The following is a 16,563-nucleotide window of genomic DNA, read 5'->3' as shown; positions in this document are numbered from 1 at the left end:
TGAAGAGCGCTGGATACGAGCGAGGGGGTTATTATTTTGGTTTCTGAGCCGCTTCATCCAGTTAAGCCAGTTCCCAGATAATGTGAACTAAGCCGGAAACCGCCTGGTTTAAACCAAGACCCAACAGCACCCATGCAGCCTTTGGCACCAGTTTCACTGAAGCCACCCTCGCAGCTCTGCGTGTAGACAAGCACCGGGGGGGGGCAGGTCTATCAGAGGCTGCTGGAGGTGCTTAAAAGCAGCAGCTGATGTGGCTCCGTGAGAGTCCTTTGCTACTGACTGCAGCCGAGGCGGGAGGAGGTGTTATACTGGGGGCTAGCCTGAATATTAAGCCCTGTGTGAATCGGGGGCACAGATACAGGCCTCGCTGCAGCTGTTCTGACCATCCCCAAAGCCCAGAACTGCAGCTCAGGGCACAGGGTCACTAACAACCAGAGCCCAGTGCTAGGAGCCAAGAACCCCTTGGGTTTCACCTTTGCTGCGGCTGCTGCCGGGGGTTTCATAGTCAAAGTCCCTTTTCCTCGGTATCTCTCCCCACCCCAAGCAGAGGCGAGACTGTTTGAAAAGCCAAGTGCTACGTGCTGGCACTATCCCCGGTGCCATATCTGAACAGGTCAGAGCACACAACTGCATTTGCTGGCCCCATCACACCACTGGGCAGGATTAGCAGCCTCAAGGGTTGATGCCGGGGTGGGGGGTTAGAACTAGGCCAATTGACCCTGCATAGGTAACATTACATGCTCACAGACCATGGCGAGGAAGAATCTAGACACGTCTGCAGCCGTGACATCCTTGCCTGGGTTCATGGGTGATAATGTCCTGCCCTGCTATGTTCACTCAGGGCTTGTCTATACTTACCGCGCTGGTTCGGTGGCAGGCAATCGAACTTCTGGGTTCGATTTATCGCGTCTTGTCGGGACGCGATAAATCGAACTCAGAAGTGCTCCCCGTCGACTCCGGTAATCCTGCTCGCCGCGAGGAGTACGCGGAGTCGACGGGGGAGCCTGCCTGCCGGGTGTGGACTGCGGTAAGTTCGAACTAAGGTACGTCGACTTCAGCTACGTTATTCACGTAGCTGAAGTTGCGTACCTTACTTCGATTTGGGGGTTTAGTGTAGACCAAGCCTCAGTGCAACTGCTATGCTGGCTAAAGCTCACCCGGTCGCCCTCTAGCATTTGGGCCACTTAAGGGATAATAGCCTACGACTGCTACTAGCTAAGGGAGATATACTCCTTTGGCTCAAATAATACCAGCCTGTTCATGGGGTGCTGAAGACGAGGGTTCAAAGTCACACGGGGGTTCCACTCGAGTGTGTGTGTAACACAACAACCTGCTGAGGACTGAGCTTCTCTGGCATTTGCCTGAAGTGCACTTTGGTTTCCACTAAGTGCCACTGAATTTTGCTCTGCAACTCTCAACCCTTCTGGGTGAGACATTTTGAGGACTAAACAGGCGTAACCACTGGGGCACTGGAAAGGAAGCGGAGTCCAGGAGAGGCACTTTCCTACAAAGCAGACAGGGGAAGAGGGTTAAAATAGCCCTGATTTAGCTCTTCATATAATGAAGTTGTTATTTTTCATGCCACAAAAATCCAGATCAAGGTTTCGAATGTCCCAGCTGGCTAGCGGCTTTGCATCAGCCCCCTATCAGCCTCCCCAACTTTGAGAGCTTCACCATGCTCCTGGAGTACTACACGCACCATCTGTCAGGGAGTCAGTTCACAGACCAGCACACGTCCCCTTGTTCTTGAGCTGCGAACAAAATGCCCAAAGCCCAACTGCAAAAGACTCATCCCCATCACTGGAGATGGTGCGGACAGCTACAGCTAATCACCAGCCATCAAAATATACCTGCTGCATGAGCTCACGGCTCCTCTGAAGTGCTGGTCTGTCAACCCTGATTGATTGTGTGTTCCCAGGCTTTCGAGCAGGTGGAGTACAAGGCACGGCTGGTGCGTTCAATGACACTGTTATTCTGTACCAGACGACGGGGGATGAAGAGCATTCGCACGAGTGACTTTTAACGCCTGGCAAACGGCTAAAGCAGGGGTGGGCAAACTTTTTGGCCAAAGGGGGACATTGAGTTTCTGAAATTGTATGGAGGGCCGGTTAGGGGAGGCTGTGCCGCCCCAAACAGCCAGGTGTGGCCCAGCTCCCGCCCCCGCCCCCTATCCGACCCCCCTTGCTTATCGCCCCCCTGGGTCCCATGCCCCATCCAACCACCCCTTCTCCCTCTCCCCTGACCACTCCCAGACCCCCTGCCCCTGACTGCCCTCCGCTGCCCCATCCAACCCCTCCTCTCATTCCTAACTGCCCCATCCAACCTCCCTGTTCCCCACCCTCTGACCGCCCTGGCCCCTATCCACACCCCTGCCCCCTGACCTTCACCCTGAACTCCCCTGCCCTCTATCCAACCCCCCCTGCTCCCTGCCCCCTTACCACGCTGCCTGGAGCACCAGTGGCTGGCGGCGCTACAGCCGCGCCACCCAGAGCTGCAGGACAGGCAGCCATGCCACCTGGCTGGAGCCAGCCACGCCACACCAGGTCTGCAGCTGTGCTGCCCTGCAAGAGGTTGCAGCCCCACTGCCCAGAGCATTGTGCTGGCCAGTGAATTGAGGTTGCAGGGGAGGGGGAACAGCAGGGGAGGGGCCGGGGGGCTAGCCTCCCAGCCAGGAGCTCAGGGGCTGGGCAGGACAGTCCCATGGGCCGGATGTGGCCCGCGGGCCGTAGTTTGCTCATCTCTGGGCTAAAGGAAAGAGATTGCCCAGGGCCCTGCACAATGCAGTTTGCGCCGGCTAGGTGGGACCGGGGCTGCCTGAATTCCATTTAGTTTCAACTGGGCACAAAAGTGGCTCCAACCAAGAGTTCGCTCCTGAGAATTTCCACCAGCGAAGGGTCTGGCCCCGAGAGAGCACCCTTCCTATTGGTCACAGCCTGCCGTTGGCCTAAGCCCTCCTTAGCAATGCACACGTCCGTCTATCCCTGCCCATCTCACCTCCGCTGCTGAGCAAAGACACCAGCAGCAGCATTTGTGCTTCAATCCAGACTGCACTTGACGTATGCAGCGTAGGGAGGACTTGGACTTGCTCAGTCAGCTTCTCCTCCTCGTGGACTTTACATCCAATAGGGCTGTCCTCACAGACGGCTTAAAGCCAGGCCGGGGCCCTAGCTCCGGGCCACACCATGCATGAATTTCAGGCTCAGGAAAGGTGCCCTTTGTCAGTTTCTTATTACCCACAGAGCAAGGACAGCGACGGAATTCGTCCCACCCACGTGCCTCAACATTGCCGAGGAGAGACCAACCCAAGGCAGTAGGAGAGGCGTCGAGTGTCCAGGATCCATGCAGTGCTTGACCTCATTCCCAAACTGTGGCCAGTTTGATTTGAACCAATCCTGCCCACTGGTATATGGATGGAGACCAACAAAACCATTTCACACAGGCCCCCAGGGGAATAGGTTTCAGCCTTGGGTTAGACCCAGCAAGTTAGGAGGTGAAGGATTGGAGCCATCTAGCTCCGCATGGGAAATAGCACTTCTGAGCTCCAGGTTAGGTGGTTAGATCATCAGCTGATGCCAAATTAAATCATCACCCAGTCAAATCACCGCAGCCAAACACGGAACCCGCAAGCGGCGACGCAACTAATGAGAGAGACACCAACGCCTCCTCGTTCTGGATAAATCCCCCGCCACGTGTGCCCGCCCTCGGCCCTGGCTCCGATGTGTTTGCACAGCAATACAAGAAGGCGCGCACCACTCAGAATCGTTCCATATCTCCAGGAAACTAGGTCACACGCTAATACGCTCTTAAATATTCTTGCCCTGTCAGCAGAGGGAAAAATAATGCAGAAAACACCCGTTTTAAATAATGTAAGGGATCTGCTGCAAAGCCAGCGCTCTAGCCTGCAGCCCCCTGCAGGCAGTGTGACCCCTGACCTCCTATTCCAGAGGGAACCCCCTCTATATTCAGGCTAACCCCAAATGTAACACCTACTCCTGCCTCTGCTGCAGGTCAAATGGGGTAGAATCATAAAATATCAGGGTTGGAAGGGACCTCAGGAGGTCATTTAGTCCAACCCCCTGCTCAAAGCAGGACCAATCCCCAACTCAATCATCCCAGCCAGGGCTTTGTCAAGCCTGACCTTAAAAACCTCTAAGGAAGGAGATTCCACCACCTCCCTAGGGAACCCATTCCAGTGCTTCACCACCCTGCTAGTAAAATAGTGTTTCCTAATATCCAACCTAGACCTCCCCACTGCAACTTGAGACCATTACTCTTTGTTCTGTCATCTGCCACCACTGAGAACAGTCTAGATCCATCCTCTTTGGAATTCCCTTTCAGGTAGTTGAAAGCAGCTATCAAATCCCCCCTCATTCTTCTCTTCTGCAGACTAAACAATCCCAGTTCCCTCCCGCTCTCCTCATAAGTCATGTGCTCCAGCCCCCTAATCATTTTTGTTGCCCTCCGCTGGACTCTTTCCAATTTTTCCACATCCTTCTTGTAGTGGGGGGCCCAAAACTGGACACAGTACTCCAGATGAGGCCTCACCGATGTCAAATAGAGGGGAACGATCACGTCCCTCGATCTGCTGGCAATGCTTCTACTTATACAGCCCAAAATGCCGTTAGCCTTCTTGGCACACTGTCGACTCATATCCAGCTTCTTGTCCACTGTAACCCCTAGGTTTCAGAGTAGCAGCCGTGTTAGTCTGTATCCACAAAAAGAACAGGAGTACTTGTGGCACCTTAGAGACTAACATTTATTTGAGCATAAGCTTTCATGGGCTACAGCCCACTTCATCGGATGCATAGAATGGAACATATAGTAAGGAGACATATATACACATACAGAGAACATGAAAAGGTGGGAGGTGCCCTACCAACTCTAAGAGCTAATTAATTAAGAGAAAAAACTTTTGTAGTGATAATCAAGATAGCCCATTACAGAAATGGAATCGTTCCATATCTCCAGGAAACTAGGACACACGCTAATAGGCTCAGCCATTACACACATTGAATCTATTTCCCCCATGTTAAGTATCCTCACACCTTCTTGTCAAACTGTCTGTAATGGGCTATCTTGATTACCACTACAAAAGTTTTTTCTCTTAATTAATTAGCCTCTTAGAGTTGGTATGGCAACTCCCACCTTTTCATGTTCTCTGTATATACATATATCTGCTCACTATATGTTCCATTCTATGCACAGGGCACCGCGGTGCAAGGAAGTTTCATGCCCTAGGCGAAACTTCCACCTTGCACCCCAGCCCCCCAGCAGCTCTCCACTCCCCCCCCTTTCCACCCGAGGCGCCGCCCCCCCCACGGCAGCTCCCCCCCTCTGCCCTGAGGCACCCCCCCCCGTGGCAGCTACCCCCCATCCCCGGGAGCCGTGCGGCAACTCCCCACCCCAGCTCACCTCTGCTCTGCCTCCTCCCCGAGCACGCCACCCCCGCTCTAATTCTCCTCCCCTCCCAGGCTTGCGGCGCCAAACAGCTGATTGGCGCCGCAAGCCTGGGAGGTGGGAGAAGTGGAGCGGCCGCTGCGCTGGGAGAGGGAGTCTGAGCCGCACGTATCCGTGTGCTGCCAGCAGCCCAGCCCAGGAACACTGTAAAAAAAAAATAATAATAAAAAATTGGGGGCACTGCTTTTTGGCGCTCCCAAATCTTGGCGCCCTAGGCAACCACCTAGTTTGCCTTAATGGTAGCACTGGCCCTGTCTATGCATCCGATGAAGAGGGCTGTAGCCCACGAAAGCTTATGCTAAAATAAATTTGTTAGTCTCTAAGGCCTGGTCTACATGAGGGTTGGGGGAAGGGGAAATTGATCTAAGATACGCAACTTCAGCTACAAGAATAGCTTAGCTGAAGTTGATGCATCTTAGATCGATTTAGAATCACTTGCGCTGCGAGGACGCAAAGTGGGATCGATGGCCACAGCTCCCCTGTCGACTTTGCTTCCGCCTCTCGCCAAGCTGGAGTTCAGCAGTCGACGGGAGAGCGATCAGGGATCGATTTATCGCATCTACATTACACGCGATAAATCGATCCCCGATAGATCGATCGCTACCCACTGATCCGGCGGGTAGTGTAGATGTACTCCTGTTTTTTCTGTAACCCCTAGGTCCTTTTCTGCAGAACTGCTGCCTAGCCACTCGGTCCCCACCCTGTAGCAGTGCATGGGATTCTTCCTTCCTAAGTGCAGGACTCGGCACTTGTCCATGTTGAACCTCGTCAGATTTCTTTTGGCCCAATCCTCTAATTTGTCTAGGTCCCTCTGTATTCTATCCCTACCCTCCAGCGTATCTACCACTTCTCCCCGTTTAGTGTCATCCACAAACTTGCCGAGGATGCAGTCCATGCCATCCTCCAGATCATTAATGAAGATATTGAACAAAACCAGCCCCAGGACTGACCCTTGGGGCACTTGGCTTGATACTGGCTGCCAACTAGACTTGGAGCCATTGATCACTTCCCGTTGAGCCCGACGATCTAGCCGGCTTTCTATCCACCTAGGTAGGAAAGGGACAGGGAATTTGGACTGGGACTCGCAGTCCTGGGTTCAGCTCAGTTCCTGGCTCAACTCACCTCTTTCCTAGAGCCAAGCTTTGCTATGCAATTCACTTGGGCACCAACGAGAAGTCCCATTAAGCCTGCCTAGGGGAGGGGATGCAGCAAGAGCCCAGTGAGCTGAAAGGATGGAGGAGAATTAAGGAGAGGACTGGATGAAGTGTACCATCCAAGACCAAATTTCAGTATCGTACTGCACAGGGATTGCTTTGCCCGCCCCTGAAAGCGGCCACTTCAAGAGTGGCACCTGGCAGCTGTTTTAAACAGCCACAGCCATTTAGGACAGAAATCCTCTGGTTTGTCAGACGGGAGAAATCAGGGTCTCACACTCCTTCCACCTGGATCCGATCTCACAGCCATACTCTAAGCAGGAGCAAGATCTCCTAGTCTGAGGGTTTGGCTACACTGCGTGGCCCCGGGTAGGGTGACCAGCTGTCCCGATTTTATAGGGACAGTCCTGATTTTGGGGTCTTTTTCTTATATAGGCTCCTATTACCCCCCCACCCCCTGTCCCGATTTTTCACACTTGCTGTCTGGTCACCCTAGCCCCAGGTCAGCTGACTTGGGCCACAGAGCTCGGGTTGCAGGGCTATAAAACTGCCGCGTAGTCATTCGGGCACAGATGGGAGCCCTGGCTCCGAGACTGCATGATGCGGGAGGGAGGTTTCAGAGCCCGGGTTCCAGCCTGAACATCTACCTGGCAGCGTTATGGCTGCAGCCCAAGCCAGCTGATCCATGCCCTGAGACTCGGGACTGCAGGTTTCTTATCGTGTAGACATTCTAGAAGTCTCTCAGAGGGAGAGCCCACAGCGCTCGTGAGGGCAGCGTTTCTCGCAGGACAGTGCTAGAAGGTGCTGTGCTGCAGGGACCAGCATGGGGGACTCCGCAGGTGAGGCTCTCCTGGTGCTGAATCAATCTCCCAGGTTGGCGCTGTGCTTTTTGAGATGCTGTCCTTGGGCTGAGACTTCAAAGCAAGGGGGTGGCCAGTTGTGGTTATTTAAAAAGCCCTTAAAGGGATGTTATCCTGTGTCCCAGCTAAATTCCAGCTGGGGTAGCTGCGTTCTGCCTCCCCACTTGCAGGCTGATGAAATTCCCTTCCCACACTAAGTTGTTCAGCTGCCACATTCCACCCCAGAAGTAGGTGCATTGCAGGGACGGGCACTGTAACCCCGCTGCAGTACAGTGCGCCTATACAGTTTGCACAATCCTTTCGTCCAAACCTCAGGCTCTAATTGGATGAAGAGGCACTGTCTGAAAGCCCAAATTCATTAGTTGTGCTGTTTTAATTCAATTTCGGAGATTTCCCCTTATGTTCCCCTGGGGTTTGATTTCTGGGCTCACAGCTTTATGCCGACAGTGTTTCCAAGTGAAATGTGGATGTGTGGGGGGTTAAAGAGGTGAGAAAGAGAGCTACAGGAGAGAGCAGGAAGGAAAAAGAGCTCAGGAAAGGATAGAGAAAGACAAAGAACATACTTGTATTCCTTTTGTCTTTGTAAGTAGGGTGTGGGCGCGGTGTTGTGTACCTGTGAGCATGAGTTGCTTGGTGTGCCTGCTGGATTGCCTATCATAGAAACATAGGGCTGAGAGAGAGAGAGAGAGAGAGAGAGAGCGCACGCAACTCAAGTGTGCATTTGCCAGGGGGTCTGATTGTGCAGGGGGTGGCCCCGATCCAGCAGAGTTTTTGAGCACATGGATTGTCCCACTGGTTTCCATGAGCCTTGTTATTTATTTGCGGCAGGGCCTAACGGCTCCACGGGAGATCAAGCCCCCGGGGTGCTGTACAACCACAGAGCGAGACAGTCCCTGCCCCAACAGCTGATGGTCGAAACAGACAAGACAAAGAATGAAGCCTGGGGGAGAAAGAGGCACCAAAAGGTGCTAGGACTCTCACACAACAGCAGAGCAGGGATTAGAACCCAGGTCTTCATGTTTTCCTATCCCCTAGGCTACACAGCTTCTCCCTGTGAGTCTGCATTGGCAGCTGTTGGAAGGGGTAGTCAGGGCATTAGCCTGGGCTGCGGAAGAAAGCCCAAGGATCAATTCCTGCTCTGCCACAGACTTCCCACATGACCCTGGGCAAGTCACTTAGCTTCTGCTTGCCTCATATCCCCATTGGACAGAGAGGGAAAACAGCCCTGCCCTGCCCCTAGGGGTGTGTGAGGATAAATACCCTAGAAACTGAGGAGCTCAGGTACCACAGACAGGCATGAGTGTATGCCGGGCTCTGGGAGAGGAGCTGGCCCTTGCAGCGTGCGTGAGGCAGGCTGGCTGGTGGTCGGGAGCTGCAGTCCACTAATGCTGGATCACGCCAGAGGATCATTGCATTGCAGCAGGAGACGGGGATGGGTGTGGCTGGGTCTAGGAGGTGCGATAGAGGGGCAGTGCGTTGGCACTCACATGTTATCCATGATCCAGCAAGGCCCAAGACACTGAATTTTGGGGGAAAGGGAGCGGTACACAAGCATCCCTGTCCCCCCACCATGGCTAACAGAGCCAGAGTGCATGGCTTGGCTGGGATCCTTGTTCAGGTGCAGCAGGAGATGCTATTACGGCAGATGAAGGCAGGCTTGGCTAGGTGGCAGATGGAACAGAGCTGCCGGAGCCAGGGCTGTCAGTTTGATCTATTTAAAATCAATGCCAGGCTCACAAGAGCCAAGAGGTGGGGACAAGACAAACAGGGAGCACAGACGATAGTGGGGGCCTGATCCTGAGCAGCTGGCTGAGCTCCCACCAAATGGCCAGGGGGAGAAGAGGCTGCTCGGATCTGGCCCAGAGAGAGCGGGTCAGACAAGGGGAGACAGGAGAGCGGGCAGGGAAAGATCAAAACGAGACCGAGAGCGACAGATAAAAGTAAAGCAGAGAAAGCAGAACAGAAGTGCCGGGGGCCAAGGGCCGACTCCTACACACGTAGCTGCTCTGAAGACAATGGAAGAGCCAGGAGCTGAAAGCACAACCCCTTCTTGCAGCAGGGAACGAGAGCACTCCCGCCACTAAGTGCCCTTTCAAAGCCCAGATCAAAGGGGTTTCAAAGCGGGAAAGCGTTTGGAAGTGAGTGAGTGCCCAGAAGCCTAGGAATGTAGGGCTGGACCTAGAGAGGTTATCTCCGTCCATCTCCCTGCATTGAGACAGGACCAGCTTGGACAGGTGTTCGTCCAACCTGTTTTTAAAACCTCCAGTACCGGGACTCCACAACCTCCCTTGGACAGGGGCGCTGGAACAGGGGTGGAAGGGGCTATGGTTTGGGCACCAGTGAGTCCCCCACTTGTAGGGAGCTTCTGCCCTCGGGAGCTATTCCAGTTCTCAACTATCCTTAGAGGTCAAAAGTTTCTCCAACTCTCTAACCTACATCTCCCTTGCTGCAAACGAAGCCCATTGCCTCTTGTCCTGCCTTCAGTGCACCTGGAGAACAACGGACCCCTGTCCTCTTTATAACAGCCCTTAACAGATTTGAAGACTTCTTAGGTTCCCCGTCAGTCTGCTTTCCTCAAGCCTGCATAGGTCCCCTGTTCACCTTTTCCCTCACAGGTCAGGTTTTCCAAACCTTGGATCATTTCGTTGCTCTCTCCAAGTTGTTCACGTCTTTCCTAAAACGTGGCATCCAGAATTAGACACAATACTCCGAGTGAGGCCTCACAGATGCCGAACACAGAGGGACAATTACCTCCCCCGTTTTACATACGAGAGTCCCGTTAACACACCCCAGACTGAGATTAGCCTTTTGAGCAACCGCATCACATTACTGACTCATTCCATTTGTGACCCACTATCAGCCCGGACCCTTTCCCACCGCCTACCCAGTTATTTTCATTGCGTAGTTGGGCATTTGATTTTTTCCTTCCTAAGGGAAGTACTTTGCACTTGTCTTTCTTGACTGCGTGGCAGTGGAGAGAAAGGCCTGGGGGAGGGGAGACCTAGGGAGAACCCAGGGACTGCAAGTTCACACTCAGGGCACAGGCAGCAGAACCGCAGCTGCTGTTCAGCTTCCTCGGGTTTTCCTCCAGCAGCTGAGAGCAACGTTCTTTTCCACACGGGGCTAGAGGCTGTCACCACCCAGAACAGGCCAACGAGCACAGGAGAGGTATCTAATTGGTACCAGTGCAGCTATTGCCCCCTCACGGCTTTCCTGTTGGCTATCCCTGGTGGGTCTCAATCCAGTTCCTAATAAACCCACCCAAGGAGCCTCCTAGAGGGTCTTCCAAGCTGGAGCCAAACGAGTGGCATGTACTATCCAATCCTGCTTTATGAACACTGGATGTGGCCTTTTGGTTAGGCCCCTGGTGGTGGTGCCGGTAGCTCTGAAACCCTTGAAGGTGGGCAGCAAGGACGCTGGTCTCCCTCCCAAGATCAGGGGCTCCCCTGCTTTCGGCACCCACCAACGAGCCTGCCTTCACTTTGGAGAGGTTCTCATCAGGGTGAAATGCCCAGGCTTTCATCCCGTAGCCCCGCTGTCGAGACGGACAACTGAGGTGCAGCTTCTGGCCTGACTCGAATCATGCTCAGCCCCAAGTTACTGGGCACCCTGCAGAACTAAACAGTCCCTCCTAGCCTCTTAAGCTATTAAATGGGGGAGTGGATGGCAAGGCTTCCTCCTCCAGGCCAAGAGCCCACAGATTCACTTCACACAAGCAACAGCAAACCTGCACCCTCAGACAGTCGTAAACCTGGGAGTGAGTGGCAGAAGGTTCCACATCCCAGCCAGTACAGTTGCATGTGTGAGGTCATACGGGATCCAGCAACCTGGCCCTACGCACAGCTGGTGTGAAATGACAGAGCAAAATGGACTTCAAAGGATTGATAGGAGGAACCAGAGCCTTATGGACCATGCACCCTGTCCCTGCCACCTCGCTGCCCCTCCTCTGTCTTACACCCTGCACCCAGCCTTAACCGAATTAGCTAATTCAATTTCTCCCTGCACTTCACTTGATTTTGCTGCATACTGTATTTGCCTAAGGAAATTTAATTTGACATTGTCAAACCCCCAATACCGTACCTGCTTTTTGCTGAGTCAGACGCTCGCAGCTGGCGACTCTTCCCCGGCCGCGGAATAGGACAGCGACGTTGCTGCAGCCAGGACCAAAGCAAATAAAAGGCTCTGTCAGGGGACTGGATACCATTCCCACCCCTTTAAAATCAGCCACACAAGCACTCGGAGGCCACAGCTGGGTCTTCAGAAGTCTCTTTCTACCGCACCGTGGCAAGGTCAAGGTGTTTATAGCCATCATGGTATCAGATCTGTACACGAAACAAAACAAAAAAAACAGTGTAATTTCAGTGCTGGAGATTTTAACACCACAGTGTGACTTTTATGGTGGGGAAAGTGCCAGGTGATTGCATTGGTGGCAGCTAGCCACCCCAGCTGAGACCTGGCCCCGTTGTATTGGGTGCTGCACATAGGGTGACCAGATGTCCCGATGTTATAGGGACAGTCCCAATTTGGGGGGCTTTTTCTTATATAGGCATCTATTACCCCCACCCCGATTTTTTTTACACTTGCTGTCTGGTCACCCTAGCTGCACAGTCGGAGCCAGTGCCTGCCAGGAATCTATTTACAATCAAAATAGACAAAAGTGGGAGCAGTAGAGGCACAGAGATGTGTCCAAGGCAGTGCCAGGGCTAGAACTCACATCTCTGGAGTGCCAGCGCCATACCCAGCCTCCCACTAAATGGCAGTTCTGGAGCCTCGGCTCCCACAGCAGCAGGGCAAGCTTCTTCCCTTCCAGCCCCGAACAGGAGACTATGCCACTAACGGAGAGAAAGCCGCTCAGTGTCCAGGCCTCATTCAACCTTGGTCTTCCTGCTGAGATTGGAGCAATTTCTCAGTGGTAGCAGATGACAAAACAAGGAGCAATGGTCTCAAGTTGCAGGGGGGGGGGGGGCTCTAGGTTGGATATTAGGAAACACTATTTCACTAGGAGGGTGGTGAAGCACTGGAATGGGTTACCTAGGGAGGTGGTGGAGTCTCCATCCTTAGAGGTTTTTAAGGTCAGGCTTGACAAAGCCCTGGCTGGGATGATTTACTTGGGGATTGGTCCTGCTTTGAGCAGGAGGTTGAACTAGATGACCTCCTGAGGTCCCTTCCAACCCTGATATTCTATGAAGTCACAGCCAGCTGCAGTGGGGGCTTGCCTGAGTCTGGACCTGCCCAATGGGACGAAGGCTGAGAACGGGCAAAAATTCATCTCAGCTAAGAGCACCTGATGGTTGTTCAGCTTCTAGGCCCAGGGCAGAAATTGAATCAGTGATTTAGGAATCTAGGCAGTTGCCTACCCCCAGAGCTTCCCCGCTCAATGCAAGCCAGTCCCAAACCAGTTTAAGAGCCTCCCACCAGCAGCTAGACCACTTTAACTAAACGGGTCAAGTTTCTGTGTAAACAAAGTTGGACTTGATCAACTCCCACTGCCTATGATGGGAGTGGGAAGGGACCCTCGGTTCAGAGACGATTCAAAACTAGCGATTAATATTTCTGCTCATTAACCTCTCCCCTCTGCCTCACCAGTGCCTATGTCAAGATGTAAACAATTTACACCCAGGCAGACTGAGAACACCACGTCCGGATGGGTCAGGAGTCAATTTGGAGTCGTAATGAGAGAGCGGCTGAATTCGAGCCCTGGGATTGGGCCAGCCTTTCATTCCCAGGCAGCTCTGGCCAAAGCCACAGAGAAAAAGGAAGAGATAAATTCACAGCTTGTCTCTCACTAATGAGACCTGTCTCCGCACATACAAGCCCTCCCATGGCCGGAGATTCGGCCACACTTTATGGGAGATAAATGCCTGCTTCACGCAGACAGCTCTGCAATGATGAATCACGCTGGAAGTCACCCCAGCTCCAGCAATCAGCCAGACCCAGGAAAGAAACAACACACAGCGGGAAGAGACTGCAGCAGCCTTTGGCTCCCAGCGGAGCAGGGTCGGGCATGGGCAGAAATTGTGGCCTTAAAAGGGCTGAACTCCGGTAACTCAACTCAGCACCCGGCCGGCGGTCGTGTGTTTGCTTTTCGCGCTGCAATATGGCCGCCGTGAAGGGAGCGCAGGTCATGGCAGCCCTGGGGAATGACCCTAGCCGAGAGACTGTGCCCCCTGCATGCCCAGCTCTGCCCCAGGAGCCCCGCACAGGGTAGGGTGAAGTATTCTGCGCTCCTGTAAAGCTCCGTAGGGATCTTTGAAGCAGAGGCCCAGCATAGGACTGCCCTGGATGAGGCAGCCCCTGCATTGTGAAGGTGCAAACTGCCTTCCCTGTGTGAGCAGTGGGGTGCACCGCTCCTCCCTTAAGGCTGAAAATAGTGGAAACACGGGGGGCAGCCTGGAAGGCTGCAGAGCTGGTAGAGTGAGAGGGGTGGAGCATGGGTGAATGCTTTGCCTCACTCCTCAGAGTGGAAAGGGACCAGATAGGATTCAGGAGACCTAGGTTTAATTCCTGGCTCTGCCACTGGGTGACCCCCCCCCTCTGTAAAACAAGGAGGATTCGGGTCTCCTTTGCAAAGAGCGTAGAGATCCTGCTCCCTAACCGGGCGTCCGAGGCGCTGCAGTCGTGAAAATAAGTCAAGAGGAGAAGCAGTACAGGAGAGCGAGGCATTATTCTAGAGGAGCACCACTTTTAAGGCCGCAGTGAGCCCCCTATTTGAAATAGAGCTGGGGGGGGGGGGGGAGGGTCTTGCTAGTTCCCGAGGGAACGGTGGCTGCTGGTTTGCCACAAGAGCACTAGTGAGGCCAGTTGACCTGGGTACGTGGTTCCCACAGCAAAGGGTTTACTCAAGTGTCTGCAGAGGAGAGGTTACAAAGTCCCTCCCCTCCCCCCCCCCCCCCCATCCCCTGCTTCTTTGGGTTCCTCTAGCCCCAGGTCTGAGGGGGACACAAGGCCTGGAAAAAAAAAATTCAGCCATGGGCAGCTGTTGTGCTGAGCCCACTGCCTATCCCACTGCTCAGCCTCATCGCGTTTCCTTGAGCTTTCCCTGGCTGTACGCACCTGTCGTCTCTTGCTCTATACTTGGACTGTAAATCTAGTGCAAGGGGGCCCTGCTCAGTGCTACTGTAATACAAACAAGTGGACACCCCCCCCCCCCCAAACCACATGCACAAATAAGGTCTCAGCTCCAGGCCAGTGTTAAACGCAAAGAGCTAATCCTCCTTACGTGGCCGGGCTAGCTGGAGTTTCACCCAGATCAGGTAACAGGTGGCAAGACAATGGGAACAGTGGTTGAAAAAAGGAAGCCAGGAAGGGCATCGAACAATGTAGCTGCCTGTTCATGTGCTTTTATTGGTTTGGGTTGGCGGGGTATGCAGTCAGTCAGCTTTTACTCACACCTACCGTTGTCGTGTGTGTGTGTATGGCAGGGAAATCGGCCACACAGGGACAGACCAAGGAACAAGAATTGCACAGCTCCTGTTCAGCCTGAGCTAAGCATGTGGGGGTGGGTGGATGGGGAATGTAGCGTTTGGGAAGGTACTGGATTGAATTCGGTTTACCCCCACAGGACGGGGGAGGGGAGACTATAGCGCTGGCTTCACCCAAGCTCTGGCCCCAGCAGCAACTCCTCTCACCCAGGAGAGCAGCATCTGGAGTGAGCTCAGCTCCATGGATAAATTGCCCGGCCGCACTAGAGGGATAAAGTTACCCTGCTCACGCCCCAGGTGTATACTAGCCTGGTGGTGGGGGAAACTGAGAAAGAGAAGAAAGACTCGACACCTCCCACCCTGGGCCCGATTCTGATCTCACTGGGTGCTGAGATCTCTGTGCTGGCACCTTGATGGAAGAGAACGGAGTGCTGAGCCTTTGTTCTCAGATATTTACAGCCTGCATGGAGCGGGGTTAGCAGCGCAGCTAGTACGGCCGAAAAGACACCCCATTGCCAGCTAGATCTGCTCAGCCCGAGAGCAGGAGCAACGCAGGCCCTGGTGGGCAAGTTACCCCCCATGTCACGTGCCCTCCTGCACCCCAGCCTTACCCAGGAGAGCCCTGCCTCTGGCACAACTAGACAAACAACCCTGGGCAGCTGTACTCAGCCCATGAGAAAACAGGACAAGAACTAGTAGGGTCTGTTCTAACCTCTGCCCCACAAATCTCACTGGGCGGAATGCACCTGGGCATAACACCACGTGCAGGTGGATAACGAGCCCTTGGATATCATGCTGTCCTTGTTCTGTGCCCTGATCTCTGCTCCGCCATGTGTGCCAAAGCCACACAACGCCAACTCCAGTGGTGTAGGGGAGATGCGACAGGGCAAGACTTTGGGTCAGTTAAGTAATGCCTACAGTGGGGATCCAACAACCTTCCTCCAGCAGAGGGAGGGAGCTGCTGTAGAGGAGGAAGAGGAATTTAGGGTTATACAAAGGGAGGTAGGAAATTACATTAAGAGAAACCTAGACGGAGTGTCCAGCCAAGCTTCTCAAGTGCAGCATCTCCTAGGGGAGAGGATTCGCCCAAGGGAAGGGGCGGAAGCCTTGTTGGTTGGATCACTGCAGGACAAAGCCCTAGGGAATATCCTGTAGGGAGTAGGCTGGCCCCTGACAGCAGGATGGAGTTGCTGACCCTATGGTCCTTTCCCAGCTGTTATTGTAATGATCCCATGATGGGACAGCACTCCAGTTATACCACCCCCACAGGCTTGGTCAGGGGGAGGAATAGCTCAGTGGTTTGAGCATTGGCCTGCTACATCCAGGGTTGTGAGTTCAATCCTTGAAGGGGCCACTTAGGGATCTGGGGCAAAATCAGTACTTGGTCCTGCTAGTGAAGGCAGGGGTCAGGACTTAATGACCTTTTGGGTCCCTTCCAGTTTTATGAGATAGGTATATCTCCATATATTTTATTTTTATAAGCCTCTGTACCATGCTGTCTTTAGGAGATTGTGGATTCTACTGTAAGAACGAGACAAAGAAGCCAGCTGCTGAAGGAGTTTTCTCCTCCAGGTACCAGATCTAAAGATAGCAAAGTGTTTCTCTTCATAGATTCCAAGGCCAGAAAAGACCAGAGTGATCATCTAGTCTGACCTCCTGAACAACACAGCC

General features: G+C 53.5%; 1 protein-coding gene across 4 annotated transcripts in view; it reads right to left on the bottom strand.

Moving 5' to 3' along the window:
* LOC101944347 (glycerol-3-phosphate acyltransferase 2, mitochondrial) overlaps positions 1 to 16,563 on the bottom strand; it is a 124,689-nt gene that overhangs the window by 91,007 nt on the left and 17,119 nt on the right. For all 4 annotated transcript variants that reach the window (XM_065584388.1, XM_042859289.2, XM_065584387.1 and 1 more), the window contains exon 3: positions 11,552 to 11,793. The gene's annotated coding sequence lies outside the window, so the exon portion shown is untranslated. The remainder of the gene's footprint in view (positions 1 to 11,551; positions 11,794 to 16,563) is intronic.

This window comes from Chrysemys picta, chromosome 2 (assembly GCF_011386835.1).
Source record: "Chrysemys picta bellii isolate R12L10 chromosome 2, ASM1138683v2, whole genome shotgun sequence".
Classification (NCBI taxonomy): Eukaryota; Metazoa; Chordata; order Testudines; family Emydidae; genus Chrysemys; species Chrysemys picta.
Note: the sequence above shows the minus strand (reverse complement) of the source record. Positions and strands in the feature narration are given on the sequence as shown.